The sequence below is a fragment of the Cavia porcellus genome, unplaced genomic scaffold (genome assembly GCF_034190915.1).
Source record: "Cavia porcellus strain 051 isolate PalLab524CR breed Dunkin Hartley unplaced genomic scaffold, mCavPor4.1 scaffold_19, whole genome shotgun sequence".
Taxonomy (NCBI): domain Eukaryota; kingdom Metazoa; phylum Chordata; class Mammalia; order Rodentia; family Caviidae; genus Cavia; species Cavia porcellus.
Window position 1 is genome coordinate 30035071 of NW_026947502.1, and position 22572 is coordinate 30057642.

The 22572-nt window shown below is 38.3% G+C and overlaps 1 pseudogene; it reads right to left on the reverse strand.

Annotated features, from left to right (window-relative positions):
* LOC134471621 (ras-related protein Rab-5A-like) lies at nucleotides 1–22479 on the reverse strand (annotated as a pseudogene).
* Nucleotides 22480–22572: the final 93 nt, after the last annotated feature.

Genomic DNA, 22572 nt, shown 5'->3' on the forward strand with positions numbered 1-22572 from the left:
TGCCCAGGCTGGAGTGCAGTGGCTATTCACAGGCGCGATCCCACTACTGATCAGCACGGGAGTTTTGACCTGCTCCGTTTCCGACCTGGGCCGGTTCACCCCTCCTTAGGCAACCTGGTGGTCCCCTGCTCCCGGGAGGTCACCATATTGATGCGGAACTTAGTGCGGACACCCGATCGGCATAGCGCACTGCAGCCCAGAACTCCTGGACTCAAGCGATCCTCCCACCTCAGCCTCCCGAGTAGCTGGGACTACAGGCACGCGCCACCACGCCCGGCATGCCTTCATAATCTTTACCTAACTTCTCTTCCAGTAGATTGTGTTCCTGTTTTAATATTTAGATTTTTGATGCATTTTGACTTTAGTGCATGGTGATAGACATGTGTCTAGTTTTAGTCTTTGGTGTGTGGAAGGTCAGTTTTTCCAGCACCATATATTAAAGAGACTGTGTTTCTTCCAGTGGACATGTTTGGCCCCTTTGCCAAAGGTAAGGTAAGTGAGTGTTTGTAGTTGTATTGGTATCTTCTATTCTCTTCCATTGATTCTCAGGTCTGTTTATTTGCCAGTTCCACACTGGTTTTTTTTTTAATCATAGTAGCTTTACATATAATTTCAAGTCAGGAATGTGATGCCATCTGCCTTGCCTTTGTTGCCTAGGATCACCTTTGCTATTCTAGGTCTCTTCTGGTTCCAGATGAATTTTAGGAAAATTTTCTCCAGATCTGTGAGGTATTCTAATGGTCTTTTTTTTAATCAAGATTGCATTAAATCTGTATGATACTTTTGAGAGTATGGCCATTTTCACAATGTTGGTTCTTTATATCAATGAACAAAGAATATTTTTCCATTTTCTGAGATCTTCATTTTCTTTTTTCAGTGTACTGTAATTTTCAATGTATTGATCTTTTATTTCCTGTGTTATATTGATTCCTAAGTATTTCTTCTTTGGGCGGCAGTGTTATTATGAAGGGTGTGGTTTTCATAATTTCTCTCTCAGTGAGTTTGTTGTTTGTGCAGAGGAAATGCTATTGATTTTTGAGTACTGACTTTGTATCCAGCTACATTACTGAATTTAGTTATTAAATCTACAAGTCTTTTGGTGGAGTTTTTGGGGGGTCTTCGATGTGAAGTATTATGTTATCTGCACACATAATTTAACTTCTTCCTTTCCTATCCTTATTCCTTTTATTTCTCTATCTTGTCTAATTGCTCTGCCTAATGTTTCCAGAACTATATTGGAGTGGTGACAGTGGGAATCCTTATCTTGTTTCTGATTTTAGGTTGAAATCTTTCAGTTTTTGGTCATTTAGTATGATATTGGTTGTTGGTTTGTCATAGATGGTTTTTAACAGATTGAGGTAAAGAACATTTATTCTGATTTTCTATGGGTTTTTCGTGGACACACGAATGAGTGTTGGACTTTATCAAATGCTTTGCCTGCATCTATTGAGATGATTATATGATTTTTGTCTTTGGCTATGCCAATATGGTGTCTTATGTTTATTGATTTGTGTATGTTGAACCATCTCTATATTTCGGTATGCATTTTGTGGCTGGCATTCCCCCAGTCAGTGGGTCCTGCAGGGTAAAGGGACCCGTCATCTGAATTGCTTCTGTGGAGCCATTGACAAGTCCTGGATTTTTCCCAAGCTAACCAGTCTAGGAGTATTTATGTCATGGTATATAATCTTCTTGGTCATGGTATATAATCTTCTTGATGATTTGCTGAATTCTGTTTCCTAGTATTTTACTGAGGATTTTTGTATCTAACTGTATTAGGGAGATTGGCCTATAGTTCTCTTTTTTCATTGAGTGTTTCTCTGGCTTTGATATCAGGGTAGTACTTGCCTTCAGGAATGAGTTAGGAAGAATTGCTTCCTTTCCAATTTCATTAAAGAGTTTGAGAGTATTGACATTAAATATGCTCTGAATGTCTTATAGAATTCAGCTGTGAATCCATTAGGACCTGGGCTTTTTTTTTCTTTGTTGGTAAGTTTTAATTACACTTTCAATTTCATTAACTGAAATTGGGTTTTTCAGAATTTTCATATCTTCCTAATTTGGCTTTGGTAATTTATGTTTCTAGGAATCTTTCTATTTGTTCTGTCTTTTCTATCCTATTAAAGATTTTCAAAATAGGTATTGATGATCTTCTGAATTTGCAGGATCTATAGTGATTTTACCTTTTTCATTCTTCATTGTATGAATTTGAATTTTTTCTTTCTTTTTTGATAAGGTTGGCTAGGGATTTATCAATTTTATTTATTCTTTCAGAAAACCAATTATTCAGGGCTGGGGATTTAGCTCAGCAGCATAAGCGCCTGCCTTGCAAGCAGGCAGTCGTGAGTTCGATCCCTGGTACCGATAAAAACGAAAAAGACAAAAAAAAAAAAAAAAAAAAGAAAACCAATTATTTGATTCATTAATTCTTTATATAGTATTCTTAGTCTTAATGCATTAATTTCTGCTCTGATTTTTATCATTTCCCCTTCTATGAGCTTTGGATAACCTTCCCTGGAGAGGACTTGGGAAGACATTCAAGGGATTATCTGAATTTGATCTTTGGATTTGAGAGATGGGGTTAGTTTTATGTGGCTGGAAATCTCCCCAGCCACTTAGAAAATAGAGGAGAAAAAAATCAGACAAAAGAAAGAAAGAAGAAGAAAGTAGAGAGAAAGAAAAAAGGAGAGAAAAAGAAAACATTGAGAAAAAAGAAAATAAAAAGGAAAAGAAAATAAGATAAAAACAAGTTAAGATAAATTAAAATATTAAAAAAGAACAAATTTTTCAAAAGGTCTTCCCCACCCATGTTTTATGCCATGTTTTTTGTCCCCAAGCACAACTCTGATTTGCCTAACTTACCACCTGTTGGCTCATATTTTGGTTCTTTCAGTCTCACTAGGCTGGCCTGTCCATTATGTGCATCTTAGGGTCTACTGTGTATCTGTCATTCCCCCAGTCAGTGGGTCCTGCAGTGTAGGGAAGGGACCAGTCATCGGAATTGCTCCTGTGAAGCTGCTGACAAGTCCTGGATTCTTCCCGAACTAACTAGCCTAGGAGTATTGATGTGAGCCAGTTGTTGCCTCATACTATTACTGTTGCTTCAGAATTTCCCAGGCCAGTAGTTCCACCTGTCCATCATGTTCCCCCAGCTGGGATCCTACTGGGTCATGGGGGATTTCACAGACCTGCCCAGCCCCTATGGATGGAGGAAGGGGTCGTTGGTGCTCTTGCCCGGGCCCTCTGGATGGCCTGGCTATAATTTAGATACTATTAATATGGCTTTTCTTCCTGGAGATGTGAGACTGTTTTCTTGCAGTTAATTTATTAAAACATGGCATGTACATCTTATATAACAGAAAAAGTTTACCTGAATACTGTAGCTAAGCATAAATGTCTTTATAATATCTTTCTAAAAATGTTTTTCGGGGCTGGGCATGGTGGTGCACACCTGTAATTCTAACACTTGAGAGGCTGAGGCAGGAGAATCACCATGAATTCTAGGCCAGCCTGGGCTACATAGTAAGACCCTGTCTCAAAAAAAGATGTTTTTCAGAAAGCCCAAGTTAATAATTTCTAATTTGTCACAGATGACTACTGTCCCAGTTTAGAGAAACTGGATGTTTGTGGGTCCAGATAGTCATTTGACTGGTTTATGTAAAATCAGAACTCTTCTCCTAGGAATATACATACCCCACCCCACTTTCCTGCTATCAGAATGTCTGTTTGGCTCTGAGGTGTTACAGCTCTGAGGAGTTACAACTCTAAGGAATCTAATGTACTTTGTAATGTGAGAAGGGCCTTAGAAGTATCAATGAAACCTTGAGAGAGTTCTTGGGACAGGAATTTGTGAGAATCCACAGCAGTGGACCCAGCTATCCCTGTCCTCATTGCAGTAGTGTGGCCTATCCCACTAACAAGGAGATGGGCACAGAGGCCTGACAATATGTCAAGCTGATTTCAGCATAGGGACTGGGAGTACTTGGTCCCCGGGGATAGCATCCATCTTTTGGTTCAGGTAAACCAGGTTACAGTTTGGGGTCCAGTTAGCAGGCAGGTAGACATAGACAGAAGTGTCACCAGAGCCAAAACACACCCTGGGATACTGAGGTAGAAATGATTGTGTATCTGGAGAAGATCAAAGTCTTTGCCCTGTCCTTGCCAGACCCTAACCTTTATGGTCAATGTGGCCCCAGTCAAGGAGGATGCCTGTCCCTGTGTTTAACCTGGGTGGTGCCCCAGGTCTTATTTTCCCAATGAAGGAGGAAACTTTTTGCATCTAGTAGGAACAATTTCTGAGATTGGTTAAGATTGGGTAGTATACCCAGCTATAAAGTAGAATAATTTTGAGGCTCTTGGTAAATGGATGTAACTGGAAACCATGTTCATGGGCAAAACCGTTTGAACTCATACAGGTGAATCTTAGCATAAAAAACAGGAGTTAATGGGATCCAAAAAGCATCTTTTACAATCGATATTGTAAAAGTGATAAGGGAGGAAACACGTGGGAAGGAAAGATGATAACTACTGTTAATTTCTTATTGTCTTGTCTTGAGCTCTTGTGTTGTTTTCATAATTTTGTTAGGTTTGGATTTGTTTTGCCTTGTTTTGTTAGATTTTACTTTGTCTGATGGCATGGGCAGCTATTTTGAACATAATGGGATGTATGATGGCAATCATGGATGGTTTCCTATTATCTTGTTTTGAAAACCTGTAATACTTTCATTTGTTTGATTTTCTTCAGTCTTTAGTTTGATTTTATTATGTGTGATGGTATGAACAGCTATTTTGAAGAAAATGAGACATTATGCTAGCCATTGCTGATTTCCTATCATCTTGTTTTGAAGTCCTATCATATTTGTATTCTTTTGTTTTGATTTTATTCTGTTGTGTTTTATTTGATTCTATGTGTGATGGTATGGAAAATTTTTTTGAAGAAAATGAGACATTATAGTAACCATTGTTCATTTCCTGTTATCTGGTTTTGAAGTCCTGTAATGCTTTCATTTTTAAATTAATTTTAGACTATGTTGTTAGATTTGATATTATTGTATGTGAAGGTAAGAACAACTATTTCAAAGAAGACAAGAGATGATAACCACTGTTTATATCTGGTTGTTTTGTTTTGAAGCCCGGTATTGCTTGCATTGCTCTGTTCTGATTTGCTTTGTTCTGTTTTGTTTTGTTCTTTTTAAAATTAAAAAAAAAAAGATTGGGTAGCATAAGGCACTCTTATGAGGACAGAGTCTCAGTCACAGAGGATGATCAGTGGTCAACAATGATGTATGGGTTCCAGCATCCACTATAAAATTTAGAGTTCTTTAGGAAGAGCAGTTGAGTGTTTATGTTGGATAGGCCATGTAACGGTGGACAGCCCCATAAAATTGTCAATGCTATGATTCGCCTGTTGTTTAAAACCAGTCCTCCCACAGCAGAACCTTAGCCACTTCTCAAGCTTTTTCCATTTGCATAGGTATTACTTCTACCCAGCCCAATTAGATACAGACAAGGTCCAGGAGGTACTTATATCCATGGCATGGTCTGATTTCTGTGAAATGTATCTTTAAGTCCTCAAAGGGAAAGGTTTCAGTGTGTCGTATTCTTAGAGTGGGACAAGGGCATTGGATAGGATCATTTTGGACACAAGTTTGATATTTGTTAGCCACTGTTGACACAGGGAGATGACACCCAGTGAACATAGTAATATCAACCTAGAAGCATCTCTTATGTAGTCTTTCCCAAGTAGGTGAGGCCATGATGGTTCCTTAGGCCAGTCACATGTTAGCAATAATTGTGGGTCTCCTAAGGCTTGAAGCCACCCATCCTTGGTGTTCAGCATCTTTAGTCACCTGATCCACAATCGATCCCCTTGTTATGGCATCCCGTTTTTCTGGTGTCCCTGGTGTATGATGGCCACTCTCTTCAGTTCTCATGTGGCCTCCAGAAGTTGGAGTCTTCATTATTTTATTTCTTTCCCTACATCCCAACACCAGTAATCCTCTCTCATTGTACACATGAAGAGTTGCAAAAGCTTAACTGGAGTCAATATATATGTTGATGGGACCTATTGGAATTGTCACAGTGGAATATTCTGCTCCCATGTCCACCATAAAAGTCGTCTGTCAGCCTCCAACTGACATTTTGAGCATGGGATCCCAGGGATTTTTAGGAGTCCTGGTCTCTCCTATTCCAATTTGGCTCTCATCAGTCCAAGTAGGTCTTCACCTTCTGGCTCCAGTTGATATTTTAGCAGTTGGAAATGGGGTCCAGCAATTCTGAGTCTCACTGGTGAAGCAGGCATTTGTTTTTTCAGTGTCCTATTTGTTTGCAGCAAGTACATTGGTCATATCACAAAGGGAGGCATCCTCCCTTTACCTCTTCTCATGGCAGGCCAGGCTTTTGGGTGGGGTTAGGCCTTCCCATTGCAGCAGCCAGAGAGAGAGATCTTTTGTTTCACCTGCTTGTTGCCTTTTCTTTGGCCTCTTTGTCCCAGTTCACAAAGACCTTGTTAGTCACTTCCAATAGCTGTGTCACATTCACTTCAGGGAAGCCCTCCAATTTACAAAGGTTTCAGCCAATGTTAAAAGGCTAACTGTCCTATAAAAGCAGCATTGACCATATGTTTATTCTCTATGGCCTCTGAATTGAAGGGGATATACAGGCAAAACCTTCACAAAGCTTCTTGTAGAGGTCAACCAGGGCCTCATCAGGCTTTTGAATGATAATAGCAACCTTGGACATATTTGTGAGTCTCTTTGCTCCCTCCCAAATGCCTCTAAGGAGGACCTCTTGGTAATCAGCAAGGGACTTTCTTCTGCCCTCTGTATTGAAGTCTCATTCCAGCATTTTATCATGAGGTGAGTCCTTCACTCAGGCCTCAGAGGCCAAAAGTCAGGAAGGGGCTGGGTTTGGAGCCATTTTTGAGTTTCTGTCAGGATTCTGTGGCTTTCTTCAGTGTTAAAAAGGGTGAGGAGGTGGTGGCAGTATCGTGAATGGGCTGGTGGGTCTAAAAGATGGATTCCATGAGGTTGATGAGTGCCTGGGCTTCTTAGAATAAGCTGGGATGTAATGCTTCCAGTTTAAAAGGTCAGTGATGTTGAAGGGCTGATAATAGAAGGTTGCCCAGCCTGGTTGGGAAGATCCATTGGCCCCCACTTGAGTCCCTCCTAGAGGGGTACCTGGGGAATTGGCAGTTGTGCTGAGCACAGGCAACAGGTGAGGGGTTCATCTGAAGGGCCAAGAGGTTTGGCCTCACTCCATCTCTGAATCTGAGGAAGTTGATGAGCTGAGGGGGAGGATCCAAGGGGATGTGGACTATAAAGGGTTGGTGGTGACAACCCTTTGATATAAAGTGTAGAGGGAGGACCTCTTCATCAAGAGTACCTTGATCTATTCAGCTTTTTTTTTTTTTTTGAGTCTTTGTTTAACTCTTGGGACCTCAGACAATGAAGACTTGACTCTGTCCCTTCTTCCCTTTGCAGAATCACACCTACAGCAGGAGAATCTGGGCAATCTCCAGTCAGGAGTCCATATATGGGAATTGGTCAGTGTGGTCAGGCATGCTGGTCAATAGTCATCCAACTGGTCAAATCAAGGAAGGGTCTAGACTTCCCTCCCATGGCCAAACATCAAGGCAGTCTACTTCACAGAGGGTCTGGAGTTTTGATAGTTTCATTTTCATTTCATTTCATTTCATTAAAACCCTTTTTGAAATTCTTAATCATACAGTCTAAGACAGTTGATTTGCTCTTTGTAGTGACCATATTCTAAACTCCCCACCCTGTGTACAGTGTTGCAACACACAAGGGTGGAAGTTCCCTGGAGGAGACTTCTCAGATACCCACCTGGCTGCATCCATCATGGGAACTTGGCTAAGGTGGACCCATGTAAACCCAGGCCTGGTCAATCCCTATGATGGGGAATGAATCACTATTATGCCACCACAGAAAAACAGATCAGGGCCCACTCTGACTCCATTGTTTACACTGTGAAGTCACAAATATCTCCACACTCACACATTCATTCAAAGCGTAACACATTCTTCCCCCTTTATGGAAATCCCTGCCTGGGCTCTGGAAGTTAATCAGTCTCCCCTTCCCTCTGTGGGGATGGGCCTAACTTGGGACAGAGCCCCAGGGCCTTATGTTGTCTACAAGTCTTAATGAAGAACAAGTCCACTCCTCCACCATCAGGAGGACATCAGAGCACTCACCAGTCTGGTCCTCCTGGAGAAGGAGACCTCACCAATAAGATAAGAAGTACACCATCCCATTGGTGGAGGGTACCCAGCAGGCACTCCCCCAACTCTGAGCCAGTGGCTTGAGAGGCCAGCCAGCATGGTCAATTTTAAGTCAGACATCCAAATGTTACAGCAATTTTAGGTTCACTGGAGGCAAAGAAACTGAGTGGCATTTAGAGACATGGAAGGTACAAACTTTTATTACGCCAGTGGGCCCAGAGAAATTGTGTCCTCTGAAGTCCCAGCCCTGAGCTAGTTGAAGAAGTTCCTTTTGTACCATTTATCAAGCAGGGCTGGACTCTTTTGTAAGCAAGTGGAACTTTACAAATATACAAACAAAGTGAAAACAAAAACAGCCAGATACAGCTTGTACCTGGTACATCTTGTGGTTAGCAAGCTTGTTTATAGAAGCTAAAGGAACACAGCAGACTCTTGACATATTTTGGCTTTTGAAACATTTTGAACACAAAAGTTCTCCTACAGTTCATTCTTTGGCAACTTTTTAGTGCCACATTTCATTTACATTCATTGATGTTTTAGCTGATTCCTCCATGAATAATAAATTTACCTTCCTTATGGGACTGTACTTCCTGGAAATCTATCGCTCTTTTATTTGCTAGATCTGCCTTGTTTCCTGGTAAAGCTATTACAATGTTAGGACTTGCGGCCTCTGAAATTCTTTAACCCAATTTTCTGCTTTTTCAAAACATTCCTCATGTGTGATATCATAGAAAACTATAGCTGCTTGTGGTTCTCTGTGGCACACGGGTGCTAGGTAGGCTATGGTATCATTCTTGACCATCTGTATCCCATCTTTCAAACTTTACTGTTGTGTCGACACACAGTCTGAGCCAGAAAAGCAGCCCCAATGGTACTCTCTTGAAATCCATGAAATTGGCCTTTCACAAAACAAAGCACTAGGCTTGATTTGCCAACAGCAAACTCTCCCGTAAGTACTAGTTTGAACTGGCATATTTGATTTCTAGTATTTGGCCCATTAGATCTTATTGGTCCTCAGTTAGCCATGTCCAAATTTGAAAGAAGTCCCTATTTCAAATTCCTAAATGAACTTCCAGCATACAAAGTGTCAACTTGTCCTCTTTCTGAAAGTAGGGAAATCTGACCCTGCACCTCTAGAAACCCTGGGCCACAGCTTCCAGGCAGCAAGAGCCAGGCAAAGAATGAGCCTGCAGCTGTAGAGATAGCTCCTCCTCCACACTGCTCCCTTTACATTCCATTATTAAAATTTCACCAAATTAAATAAGTATAGAAACCAAAACAGACCTTGAAAGGATATTCTTCCTTCTAAAATCAATAATAAACTGCAGAAGAACTCAGAAACTTCTATACATGCACACACACATACACAAATTTACCACATGTACATTTTACCACACACATTCCCACAGTTTTACAAATCAATCCAGCATTTTCAAATTTAAGATTGAAACTTTTCTTGCCATTCTAAAGCCTTTGTTTAGCACCACTGATTTGGTAGGAGTGCTGGTAGCATGTATTCTTAGGCTTTGTTTATCTGGGAATATGATCACTTTTTTCAATATGAAAGGACAGATTTTCTGAACGTGTGCTCTTCGGTTGAAATCGTGTTCTTTAACCCTTGCGGTTATACACCCCTCCGCCTCCGTCCCCTTACTTCTGAGTGGACGTCCGCTGTTGATCTTACTGTGGTCCCCTTGTTCACGAAGACAAGTTTTCTCTATTGCTTTTAGGATGCTATTTGTGACTTGACACACAGAGTCACAGAGAGCATCTTAAGGAAAAGTTGACACTTTGTATGCTGGAATTTCATTTAAGAATCTGAAATTAGGGGCTTCTCTATGATGGGATAAAGAATAGATATATGTGCTTTTAGGAGGGAAAATCAGTAATTATAGTTTTCCATCAACAGTGTACTTTTTTTTGGTACCAGGTACCAAACTCACAACCTTGCGTTTGCCAAGTAGGCACTTAAGCCACTGAGCTAAACCCCCAGCCCAAAAGTGTACATTTTAAGCCTTTATTTCTACAAGTATTTTCTTCCTTCTTTTGTCTCTTTTCTTTCTGAGACTCGTTACACATATGTTGGCCTGCTTATGCTGAGGGTTTCTAGGTGTTCCTATACTATTTACGCATTTGCTCCCTTTTGTTTTGCTTTTGTTCCTTTGTTATACATCAATTGGACATGTTTATGTGGGTCTATTTCTAGGCTGTCTCTCTTATTCTGGGCATGTATTGGTCTAAAGTTTCTCTAGAATCCCACTGTCGTATTTATTATTGTTTGACAGAGTACTGTCTTTCCCAAAGACTCTCTGTGTGTTATCTGTGCATCCAGGAGCTACTCTGCCAGAGTTTATATGCCACCAGAGACATAATACAAGCTTTAAATCAAGGTAGGAGAAACCTCAGTGAGGTCCCAAGTAGCTCATCCTGCAGATAAGTCAGTTGTTACTTGCCACAGTGTGTGAAGACAGCGGCCCTTCTAACTGCCTGCCTTTTGATCCTGGTGGCTTGTGGACTTGTAGTCATGGTGATAGGCTAAACAAAGCATGTCGGGATGCTACAGACAGCTTCCTGGTCTGGCATGCCACATTGCTGTCAGTTTTCAGAATCACTCCTGGTCCTGGTCCTGTTATCCCTCTGCATCAGCCCCCAGCTGCCACTGCACCAGAGGTCTAACATGAATGATGCCACTGGCATTGTGTTGCTAGACAGCAAATGTACATCTACCTTGAGAGGCCCTCAATGAACACTTTTTTTCCCATCTACAACTGGAGGGTTGCTATTTGTGTTTCCAGTGGAACCTCTGCTATTACCAAGACAAAATGTGTGTACATCCCTGACATCAAACTCCTCAGATCACACATAAAAACCTGAAATAGTGCCTCATCTATTTTTTCTGTAAGAAAGATGGTAAGTCATTGGGCTCATGCTTGCCTCTCCTGGTGTAAATTATCAGTTAATCCTCTAATTTGCACAATTACTCTCTTTCTGTGCAAATGTGTCTACTCTGCTTTGGATTCTGTCACCAGCTGGACAAAAGGCTCACAGAATGAACCAACTGTCCTAATAATCCTATAGCCCCTCACAGGCTCAGAATTACCAAAGAGGAGGATGCATGACATTTTAAAGACCATCTCTGAGGAATGAATTCAGCTTAATGTGGAGGGAGCCATTTTGAGTTGGAACTGCCTTGATTGGTCCAGATTAACCCTAGTTGGTTTCTCCTTCATTGTTGACCACCAAGCTATAAACACAAAAACTCTTATAGTAGTATGTGCCACTTTATACCAGACACCCACCCAGAATGTGCCTCACTCCTTGATATTAAGATACCTCAGGTACATTCTCACGAGGATGCAGTTCCTTTTGTGCTAACCCATGTATACCCTTGTCCTTCTGAACCAAGTTGTAGGGACTGAACTGGTCTTCCTGGCACTCAAGACCATGCCCTTGTCAACATGTTCCCCAGTAAATTTCACTCTGTATTATTTAGAAAAAAAGAGCACTGTAATGACTCAGCTGGAAAGAATTAGTTAAATATATAGGTAAGGGAAAGATGAATTGGAACTGTAAGGCTTGGGGACAATGAGAGAGAACTAAACCTAGAACACAGTTGTAGAAATGACCTTGGGACAAAAAAAAACATAGCACTTCTTATGCAGCAGGGTAGCAGAAAAGGGGGGATGTGTTCATGTAACATTTATTTGAAGAAGACAATGGCGTTTCTATCTGACAGCTTCCATTTTCTTTGCACAATAAATGCCAAGATCTTTTTCATATAATATGAATTTGCTACTTCTGTATTCTGGTTCTATTGTGACATCTCCAGCAAGTCAAAGGATGACTCAAAATCTACTTCTCAGTGGGAAAAGTTACTTGTTAGATAAAAATATAAATACAATGTCAAAATATTTTTTCCAACATGGACAAACAAAGGATCGTATTATATGTGTTACAAGTTAATGTAACCAATGGTTGAATCCAAGGTGAAAAGCTCTAAAAAGAACAAACAGTGATGCTTCATATCAATAAAATAATGATAAAGTAGTGAATTTTGTATATCAGTATAAATAATACTAGATTTATAAGATGATGAAATGAAAGTATATGAGAGCAGTTTTCTTCCTCAGTTCATTTCCTTAATGAAATGAACAATAAATGGCAATCCCACAACCACACACACACACACACACACACACCAGCAAAATAGGCTGGTGACCAAGAATTGAGTCTGAAGAGTCTGGAGCAAAGAAAGAGGTACACCTTAGCTCAGAAACTACTCCCCACCTCACTGCCCAGTAGCCTCATAGACGAATTAACAAAATCCTGGAAATTCAGAGTAATATCATCAAACCTTGAGTTATCCGAACTAAATGGGGATTCTTTTGTAAAATCCCTTCTGACTATGAAATAATACATACAGCTCATAGAGAAGATTGGGGAAGGTAAAAGGAAAGAGAGAGAGAGAGGGGCTCTCAAACAAAACAAAAAATTTCAGAACAACACACTAAAATGGGAAAATGTTCCAAAGAGGAGAAAAGTTAAATGGACAGTATTTTGAAAATATTATTTTAAAGTCATTTACCCAAGGAACACATCTGTAGTGAAAAAGCCATAGGTTTATTTACCTTGCTACAGCAGAGGAAGAACTCCAGGGGGGGAGCTCAGAGGCTTCAGACCAAGTTGGAAGCAACTTTTCATAGGATTTGGCCTTGTGCCTGATTATTTTAAGAGTTAAATAAGTGGGGCCCATGTGATAGGATATGCCTGTAGTCCCATCTACTCAGGAGGCTGAAGCAAGAAGACTGAAAGTTTGAGCCTGCATGAGAGACCACCAGACAGGTTTTTGTGTAAAGTAATGAGGTTTTATTTATTTCATGCCTGTCGGGGACAGGCTGAGATTAAGGAAGATGTTAGCCTCAGCCAGAAGAGAAGCAAAGATAAAAGTCTTGAAAATAACTTGAATTTCCAATAATACAAAGAAAGTATGTGACTTAAAAGCAAGTGACAAATTCACACTATATTTTCTAAATTGATTTATATGAGTGTGAGCATAGGTCTGTATACTTTTATTAATATTTGCATGATTATAAAGAAAGATGTGTGGGCTTTATACAGCCAAGCAAATGACATCCTTCACGTTGTGGTGGTGAAGGGAGAAGTATAAGACGAAGAGTAGAAGGAGATGGAAATAAAAACAGAAGGGCAAACTAACACTATTCATAGCATATGAGAAATGTGTAAATCAAATTACTGTTAAACATGTACATAATGGTAATGAAGACAAAGGACAACTTAATCTGAATAGGTTTTTGTTTGAGGCTTGTTTTCACAAAACAGTATCTGAAAAAAAGAAAAGTAGATTAACATTTTGTATATTTTTATTGTTAAATATATGCATAATTACTGCAAACCAACCGAGAACAAATAAAATTTGCCTAATCATTGTTAGTGATGTAAGGGAACAAAACTTCCAACCTACTATGTTCACAAGTTCGTGTTCTCTAAAATCGCAGAATAAATTTTAGGAACAACGGAGGTGAAGAGCAGAATATATTTATTAAGAGAAAGAAAGCTTCTGTCTGAGAGACAGAAGGGGTCTGAAGTGGGTTGCTGCGGACTCTGTCTTTTCCAGGGACTTTTATAGAGGAAAGCCATGAGGTTAGATGGTCAAAGGTGGGGAGAACGGGAATTTGCAAGGTGAGCATAAGGTGGGACAGAACTGTGGTCAACCAATAAGATTAATTGCTCAGGTAAAATTGATTAAATTAGGGGAGCGAGTCACCTAGTAAGCGGGCAGGCTTAACAGCAGTGACTTCCTGAGGCGGGTGGGATGCTGACTCCTGACTTCCCCAGGGGGATAGAAAAGTACTTGGACTGTGAATCCTTAGGATGTAGGTGTATTTGTTTTGTCTTTCGTCTTGAGAGCTGGTCTACAGCAGGAGGTGATGGTCTCTTCGTAGGCTGCAAGGTATCTGAACTTCTGCTCTGGCTCCTTTGAGGGCCTGCCTATAGTATTTCTAACTAATTATTATTCTAATAATTTCTGGCTGTTCTATAATATTTCTAACTAACTCAGCTGCCTGTAACAATATTATTAACTTTGATTTGCTGTTAACTCAGTGTGCTCTCAAACTTGATCAAAACTGCCCTGAGTAATCCTGGAATGCCTAGTTTAACGGTGTCACCCCCAATAAATCCTTAAAATAGGGGCTAGGGATTTAGCTCAGTGGCTTAAGTGCCTGTCTGGCAAACGCAAGGTCATGAGTTCAATACCTGGCACCAAAAAAAAATAATAAAATAAAAATAAATCCTTAAAACAGCTTGATTTGAATTAGTATTAATGCAGCTTGACTTGAATGCAGCTTGACTTGAATGCAGCTGTGGGCATTAATGCAGCTTGACTTGAATTAGTAGCCTAATCATCACTCAAAACAATTATAAAAACGACTTCACTCTATGTGCTATTGTACTTATTGCTAATGACAAGGAACAAAGACAGAATTTGTGCAATTTATTCCCATCAAAACTGTTTACTACATTCTTCTTGCTTAAAGGACTTTTTGTGCAGTTTCTTTTGTGCTCTGCCTGTCCACGAATCTACACACCTCCTAAGTAAACTGATTCAGTTCTTCCACTACTTCCATTCAATTTAAATTCATAAAACTACCAAACTGCCCAACATTCCTTCAAGCAGTTTACACCAACTCAGACAATGATAAACAGAAATGTAAAGTCAATATTGAAATTACATGGCCATCAAATGATTTAGAATGTGTCCATAGTTATTTAATACTATTACTCACTTTATAAAATTAATTTTCTTCATTTTTAACCCTAAAAATTGCAAGCTCTCGAGAGGTCAGGGTAGTCAAACTGATTTAGGATTTTAAGGTTATTTATTGATGAAAACATCTTGGATAATAACATGATCAGTCTTTGAGTCCAACTCTTAACTTACAGCTGACTGGCCTTGCAATTAAGAGCAACTGTTTACTCTTTCTTTTTCCTCTCTACTCCCCAAGTAGACCGTTCCTCTACCAAAAAAAATGCTATTTTGAACATTTAGACAATTTAACTTTAAATCAGCAATTTCACTTCTAGAAAGCTAACTCGGAAGAATATTTGATCCAGAATACAAAGATGGATGTACCTCAATTTTAAAGGCCCATGATAATATTGCAGACATTCCAAGTGTTCCTTGTTGGTGTTTGGTCAAATAAATTATCCAAGCAATCATTTACTTAATAGATGTTAGCTGTTCATGTTAGCTGTTCAGTTATTGACAAAGATAAAGAGCCTAGAGAAAAAAATAAACCAATGTAAATAGTTTAAAAAAAAATCTACAAAGGGCCTAACATAGTATCTCAACTTCATAATAAACAAGAATCAGAATAAGATACCAGTCAAGTTATTTGATTGTCACAACAAAAAAGTTTGATGACCAACACTTAGGATTGGGAAATAAACACCCTCAAATATTTTTTTGGAATATTATTTGTTCCAACCTTTCTGGACAATTGGTAATTTCTATCGATATGTAAAGTATACATATTCTTTAACACAGTCCCCAGTGTATGAGAACTTCCCTGTTGATATTCTGGCAAGACTTGGTAAGTACAATGATGCTTTTATAATGTTACTGATAATAGTAACCAATTAAATAAATAAAAAAAAACATTTTTTCTGCTAGGGAGCTACATCCCTGGACATTTTGTGTTACATTTTTATTTTGAGACAAAGTATAAACTGCCCAGGCTGCTCTCAGACTTGCAGTCCTCCTGTACCTGCCTCCAGAGCAGCTGGAATTACGTGTCTGCCACTGTGCAACCCCAAATATTTATTGGTTAAATAAATTGTGGCATATACTAACCAGTAACTTTTAATATGGCCATTAAAAATAGAAAGATAGAGAGCCAAACCACTCCACAGGGCAGCCACAGGGAATGAGAAGAGAATAAAGATGCCAAAGCCTGCCTTCCCGTGAGCCAGCCAGTGCGCCAGCTGGGAGAGAAGCACACTGCACCATTCCTACCCCCATAACTAACTAACTGACTCAGAGGAACGCAGGTTGAAATGATGGCAACTGAAGTAAAAAAAAAAAATAAATAAATAACCTAACACTTGCATTGTTTGATTGGCCTTTTTTTTCTGGTACTAGGGATTGAACTCACAACCTCATGCTTGCCAGGAAGGTGCTGTGCCACTGAGCTATATGGTCAGCTTGATTGACTTTACAGGCCTGAAGCTAGTGTCCTGAGCATTTGGAGGATAACAATGTGCATTATAGCAGCTGTGGTGGATTTCCATCTTGTTTTTGAAATCCAATGTTTTGTTTCATTTTACTTTTTTTATTCCTGTGTCTGCTAACCTAAGAAACTATTTTGAAGATAAAAATATACAATATAATAACCATTGTTAAATTCTTGTTTTGAAAACCTATGTAGCTATTGTTGCTTTGTTGTTTTAATGTGTTTGCTTCTTGATTTTTCTGGGTTTTTTCTCTTTTCTTCTTAAAATAAAAAAATGCAAAAAAATGTACAATAGATATTCTAAAATGGGAAGAAACTGTTTAAAACAAAAGAGAGATTGGGATGAGAGAAAGGAGAAAAGAGGAAAGGGAAAAACGAAATATATATACATACACACACACACACACACACACATATATACACACACAAAATAGTTAAGTCCATTATACTACTAATTTCTCTTAGTTCACTGAAAAGAAAGGTTTGTGCTAATATTGTTTGGATGATTAAATGCCTATATCATGAACTCTGAGTAACTAATTTAAAGATAACAATATGCAACGCATTAACCATTGGTACTCTCCTATTGTTTTGAAATTGTGTTTTACTTTTTTCTCTTTAAAATAAATTTTTTTTTAAAAACCAATTTAAACATTGCACAACATATACAGGCTCCAAAACATTACACAGTACCTCATTATATATATTTTTATATTTTTATCAATTAAATTAAACTACAAATGCATGCCCCTATACACAAAGGATATATTTACACTCTGGTTAGGAAATGATCCCCAAAGTATAGCAAGTAAAAATAAATAAACGACTGTCTACTGTGCAATATTTTTGTGTTAAAATCAATTAGAGACAGAAAGATTAAAATACGTAGTAATTTTGTATGTTTTGAAGAATTCACCAAAAAAAAAAAAAAAAAAAAAACTAATGAGAAAATAAGTGGGAAGAAGGGCTAGGAATGTGGCATTTAACATTTCATGTTCTAACTTTTTCAAGCAAGAATTTTCTAATCTCATAAATGTATTTAACTGTTCAGTTTAGGATATCAAGGATGGGAAAGTTGTTACACTTTTTATTTGCTTCTTTGTCCTCTTTTACATAACAAGAAGTGCAAACACCAAAGTATTTTTAAATATTTGTATGAACCAATAAAATGCATAATATATTCACTCACACATAAGACCATGACATATTAAGACAGTCAATTGCAATACAATATGCATAGTATGATGTATTTATGTAAAATTGTGTTTGCACATGTGAGTACTGACCATCTATCTGCAAATATCTGAAGAGATGTCATCAGTGTGATGAGGGTTATACATTCTGCTTTTTAACCATTCTCAGAAATTTTAATTTTCTCAAGTGAGGATGTTATCATCTTGGAACATAAGCCACTAAAAAAATTTTTATAGACTTTGACATCTACTTGATATCCCAGAAATCTAGATGGAAGCAGGCAGAAAGTAGGCAAGAGATAAGAAAGCAATTTAAATAAAGTTGTTTTAACTGAGACCATGCCTGCTAAACAATCCAGCAGAAAAGTCAGGAGTGTCCTGAAACTGGGAGATTATACCTGGAATGCAGCAGGCAGGACAGAATGTTCCAAGAGCAGCGGACCTGTTTTAGCATAAACAAAGCAAGGAAATATGTCTGCTAGCAGTGACTCTGCAAGTATTAAAAAAAAGAAAACTGAAAGAAAAACCAGCCTTTTAGAGATGTTAGCCACCAAAAAAATCTTTATTAATCAAGTAGAAAGCCTACTGCTTAGACATTTTTACCTCTAATAATGATTTTAAATCTCTGTACTAATGCAGATAAGCTTTTGTAAAAAAGCTAAAAATTATGTCATTGGCAAAGTTCTAGGGGGATAAACACTGAAGTACTGAAGAGGAGGAAAAATGTTTACTTTTTTATCATAGAAAAATGAGCATAACAAAATTTGCTATTACACCCATTCTTAAGTGTATGATTTAGTGGCATCAGCATCCTTGCAATGTTGGACAACCATTGCCATTACCAATTTCCACAACACTTTCATCATCTCAAAGACTGTGCATTGAACAACTTCTCTTCTCCGCTCCCCCAATCCCTGGTAACTTCTTTCTATTCTAAGTATCTCATGTAAGTGGAGTCACACATACTTGCCTTTTTACATCTGGCTTTTTCACATGTCACAGAGTTTTCAAGGTTCACTCATGTTGTAACATATCAGAATTTTTTATATTTATTTTTTAAATTTATTTTTTAAAAAAATCAAAACAGAAAGAAGGGTAGAAATGATACAGAACTTCAAAAAAATATTAAGAAATCACCACCCGTTGATATATTACATATTGTTATCTTTGAAGTAGTTGTTCAAGTTACAAAATCAAAGCATAAAAATGAACCAACAATGACAACACGAGCTATTCTGTTTGATGAACCATCAAAAACTTAGTAGTATGGTTATCTATCTTGCACACTTAAACATACATATAGTTATATGTGTATTCCACAAGTTGGTCTTTCCTTTCAAGCACTTTCTTTCCCTTTCATTATTATAATATCTATTATACATTTTGAATATTACTCTGTTTTTATTATTATTTTTTACACTAAAGTTACAATATACATTTACAAATGTGAGTCTGATTTATTTTACTTATGAGGATAGTCTCAAGTTGTCTCCATTTACCTATAAAAGCCTTAAAAATTGGTATAATGTGGTATAAAAATACCACATCTTTTTTCATCCACAGAAATTTTTTAAAATGGGAGTGAGAACTGAACTTAGGGCCTTGAACATGTTCTACCACTGAACTGCAGTCCCAGTTCCTACTTATTTATTTATTTAGTGTTTGAGACAGGCTCCTATTAAGTTACCTAAGCTGGCTTTGAACTTGGAATCCTCCTGCCTCAGCCTCATGAGTAGCTAAGATTACAGATGTGTTCCAGCACACTCAGCCAGATTCAGTTTTATTATTTGGAATGAGACTTTATTAATTACTGAAAAAGACTGAAAAATTATAAGGGAAGCAAAATGTTCTTAATACACTCTCTACGGAGACGGAGGGCAGGGGAGGGAGATGAAAAAAGAATGTTGTTATATATGCATACTCTGTATCATTATATACCACAAAGATATATGAATAAAAATTTAAAAATACTGTCTAGTTAGCAAGAGGATTTCTAGAAATAGTGATAATAATTATTGAAGAAAACATAAAGCATTTTTGATTCATAAATTGAGACTTCTAAACCAACTAGATACTAGTAAGTATATCCTGGTTTACTGTTTATCTTCCTCTTAAACTCTAAATACAATTAGAGTAACGGACCAAGTCTATGTTGTTCGTTATTATATCCTTTGAATGTAGCACAGCTGTTCAACAGCAAGTTATTGAGTAAATGCATACTTCTATATATCATTATTTACGATATCTAAATATTTACACAATCTAAAAAAACAAAAACAAAACACAGCAAAACCCAAATAACCATATCTTAGGTAGCTCTAGTTGCCCAGAAACAGATTCAACCAGCACCTTTATCTTGCATTTCCCAGCCTCTAGGACTGTAGGAAATAAATTTATGTTGTTTGAGCCAGTCTTTTGTTACAGCACCTAGAGCTAACTAAGGTATGGTTATTTGGGCTTTGGGTTTTTGTTTTGTTTTGTTCTTGTTTTTGGTGTCAGGAATCAAACTCAGGCCTTTGCCTGAGGTTTGTGCCACTAAGCTATATCCCCAGAACCATGTAGGTTCTGTGCCACTAAGCTATATCCCCAGCCCGGTACAGTTATTACTTATTAAAGGGGAACATGATTACATACTTTTAAAAAAGATCACTTTTGTTGAGGGCATACAAAAGAATAAAAGAGGACAAGAGTAGATTCAGGGAAACTGGATAGCAAGTTATTACAAAACTAGGCCAGAGGTGATCTCAGTTTGGCTAGAATCACAGCAGAGGAAGTGAATGTATACAAAAGCTATTTAGGAGAAAAAATAAATATGACTAGTTGATGAGGAAAAAGTAAAAATCAAGCACAATGGTCAGGTTTCTCACTTGAGCAAGTGTTGGCTGGTAGTACCACTACTGACTGAGATAGGGAACAGTGAAGGACGCTAAGGGGGGTTAGCAAACCAGTAACATCAACAACATTATCTAGGAACTAGTCAGAAATGCAAATTTTGGAGCCTTGCTCCAAAAATTCAGTATGTCTGAACTACCACAAAGAGTCATCAATCTGTAATAAGATCTCATCTTATTACAAAGCTTTTGTACAACAAGAGAAACCACCAACAGTGTGAAGACAACCCACAGTGTGGCAAAAGAAATTTTGCCCACTGTTCCTCAGACAAAGGGCTAGTGTCTAGAACACATAAAGAACTAAAAAAAAAAGAAAAAATCAGACCCTCCTAAATTTAAATACCCAATCCAAAAATGGGCATCTGAAATGAACAGACACTTCTCAGATGAAGAAGTAGAAATGGCAAGTAACTATATTTTAAAATGTTCAACATTACTGGACATTCAAAAGATGCAAATTAAAACAACTCTCAGATTCTGTTTCACAACAAAAAGAATGATTGTTATCAAAGAATCAACCAATAACAAATGCTGGCAGGGCTGTGGGGAAAAAGGAACCCTTTCCCCAGGTGGTGGAATGGAGACTGGTACAGCCACTGTGGAAATCAGTGTGGAGATTCCTCAAAAACTAAAACTAGAGGGTTCCATTTGACCCAGCTATTCCTCTTCTTGGTATTTTCCCAAAAGAATCAAAAGCACCATACCACAGTGATGTATGCACATTATGTTCATAGCAGAACAGTCTGTAATAGCTAAATATTAGAATAACCCAAATGCCCATTACTGGATGAATGGGTAAAGATGTGGGTTTTTTATACAAGAGAGTACTACTCAACCGTAAAGAAGGATAAACAAGATATTTCTGGTAAATGGGTGTACCTTGAGACCATACTTTTAAGTAAATAAATCAAACACATGTGTTTAAATGTCAGGTGGTTTCTCTGTTGGGAGAAAATGAAAGTGTAAATAAGGACCAAAATACATAATAGATACTATGAAATAGGAAGGAAATGTTCAAATGGGAAGAGGAATTAGGGAAGGAGAGGGGCAAAGGAAGGGAAAAGAAAAAATTAGAAAAGAAGGAAAAAATAGAAACAAAGCTTTTGTAAATAAGGAGGGGAAGAAGGGTTGAATGGGTAGGGGAAAAAAGGAATCAAGTTATATCATGTACAGGTACAAATTTACTAGATAAGATGATCATTATATATTCCTAAAATGTACCAACTTTATAAAAGAAAAAGAAAGCACAGTGATCTATGTTTTCATAAGCCTACACTTTAAGAGCCACTGTACTAGACATTGCTTAGCACCTGAAATTCATTCCTTTAGGAACAAATACCCTTCTGATAAACACATTTTTTTTTGGCTACGTTACTATATTTTATAAAGTTATTGGAACCTAACCAGCAGGATTTAGCCAATTAACCACATTTATTGTAAGGAGAGGTCTAATTATTCACAACCTCTACTACCTCAGAGCTTTTCCTTGGGCACTTTTTCATCTTCTCATCCAGCTACCACTGAAAAACTCTTTCCATTTCTGTTTAAATCCAATAATTCCGCTTCTAATTGGTCCTACAGATGCACTGCACAGATACACAGAGAAGTGTGATCTATCTTGCGTACCCCAGTACAAAGCCAGTTCAGTCAGCTGCCATCCAGCCATCCCTGCCATCCATTCCTAAGAGACCAGGTCACCCCCTCAGCCACTCAGAGCCCCTCTACCCTATCAGTAAGTCAGTCAGTAAGACTGGGTCTTACCCAGGAAGAGTCTGGGTCACCCACTTAACCCTGTCAGTGCCGACCCAGGTAATCCTCAGTCAGGGCATCCTCTACCCATCAGTAAGTCAGTCAGAGCCAAATCATCCATTTTCGAGGGGCCCTTCTCCTTGTCAGTCAGGCAAGCCTCTCTTCAGAGAGACCAGCACACACAGCAGGAGACAGAAGCTGGTCACATAGCGCCTGGCCGGGCTGCCCCAATCATGGCGCAACTCGTC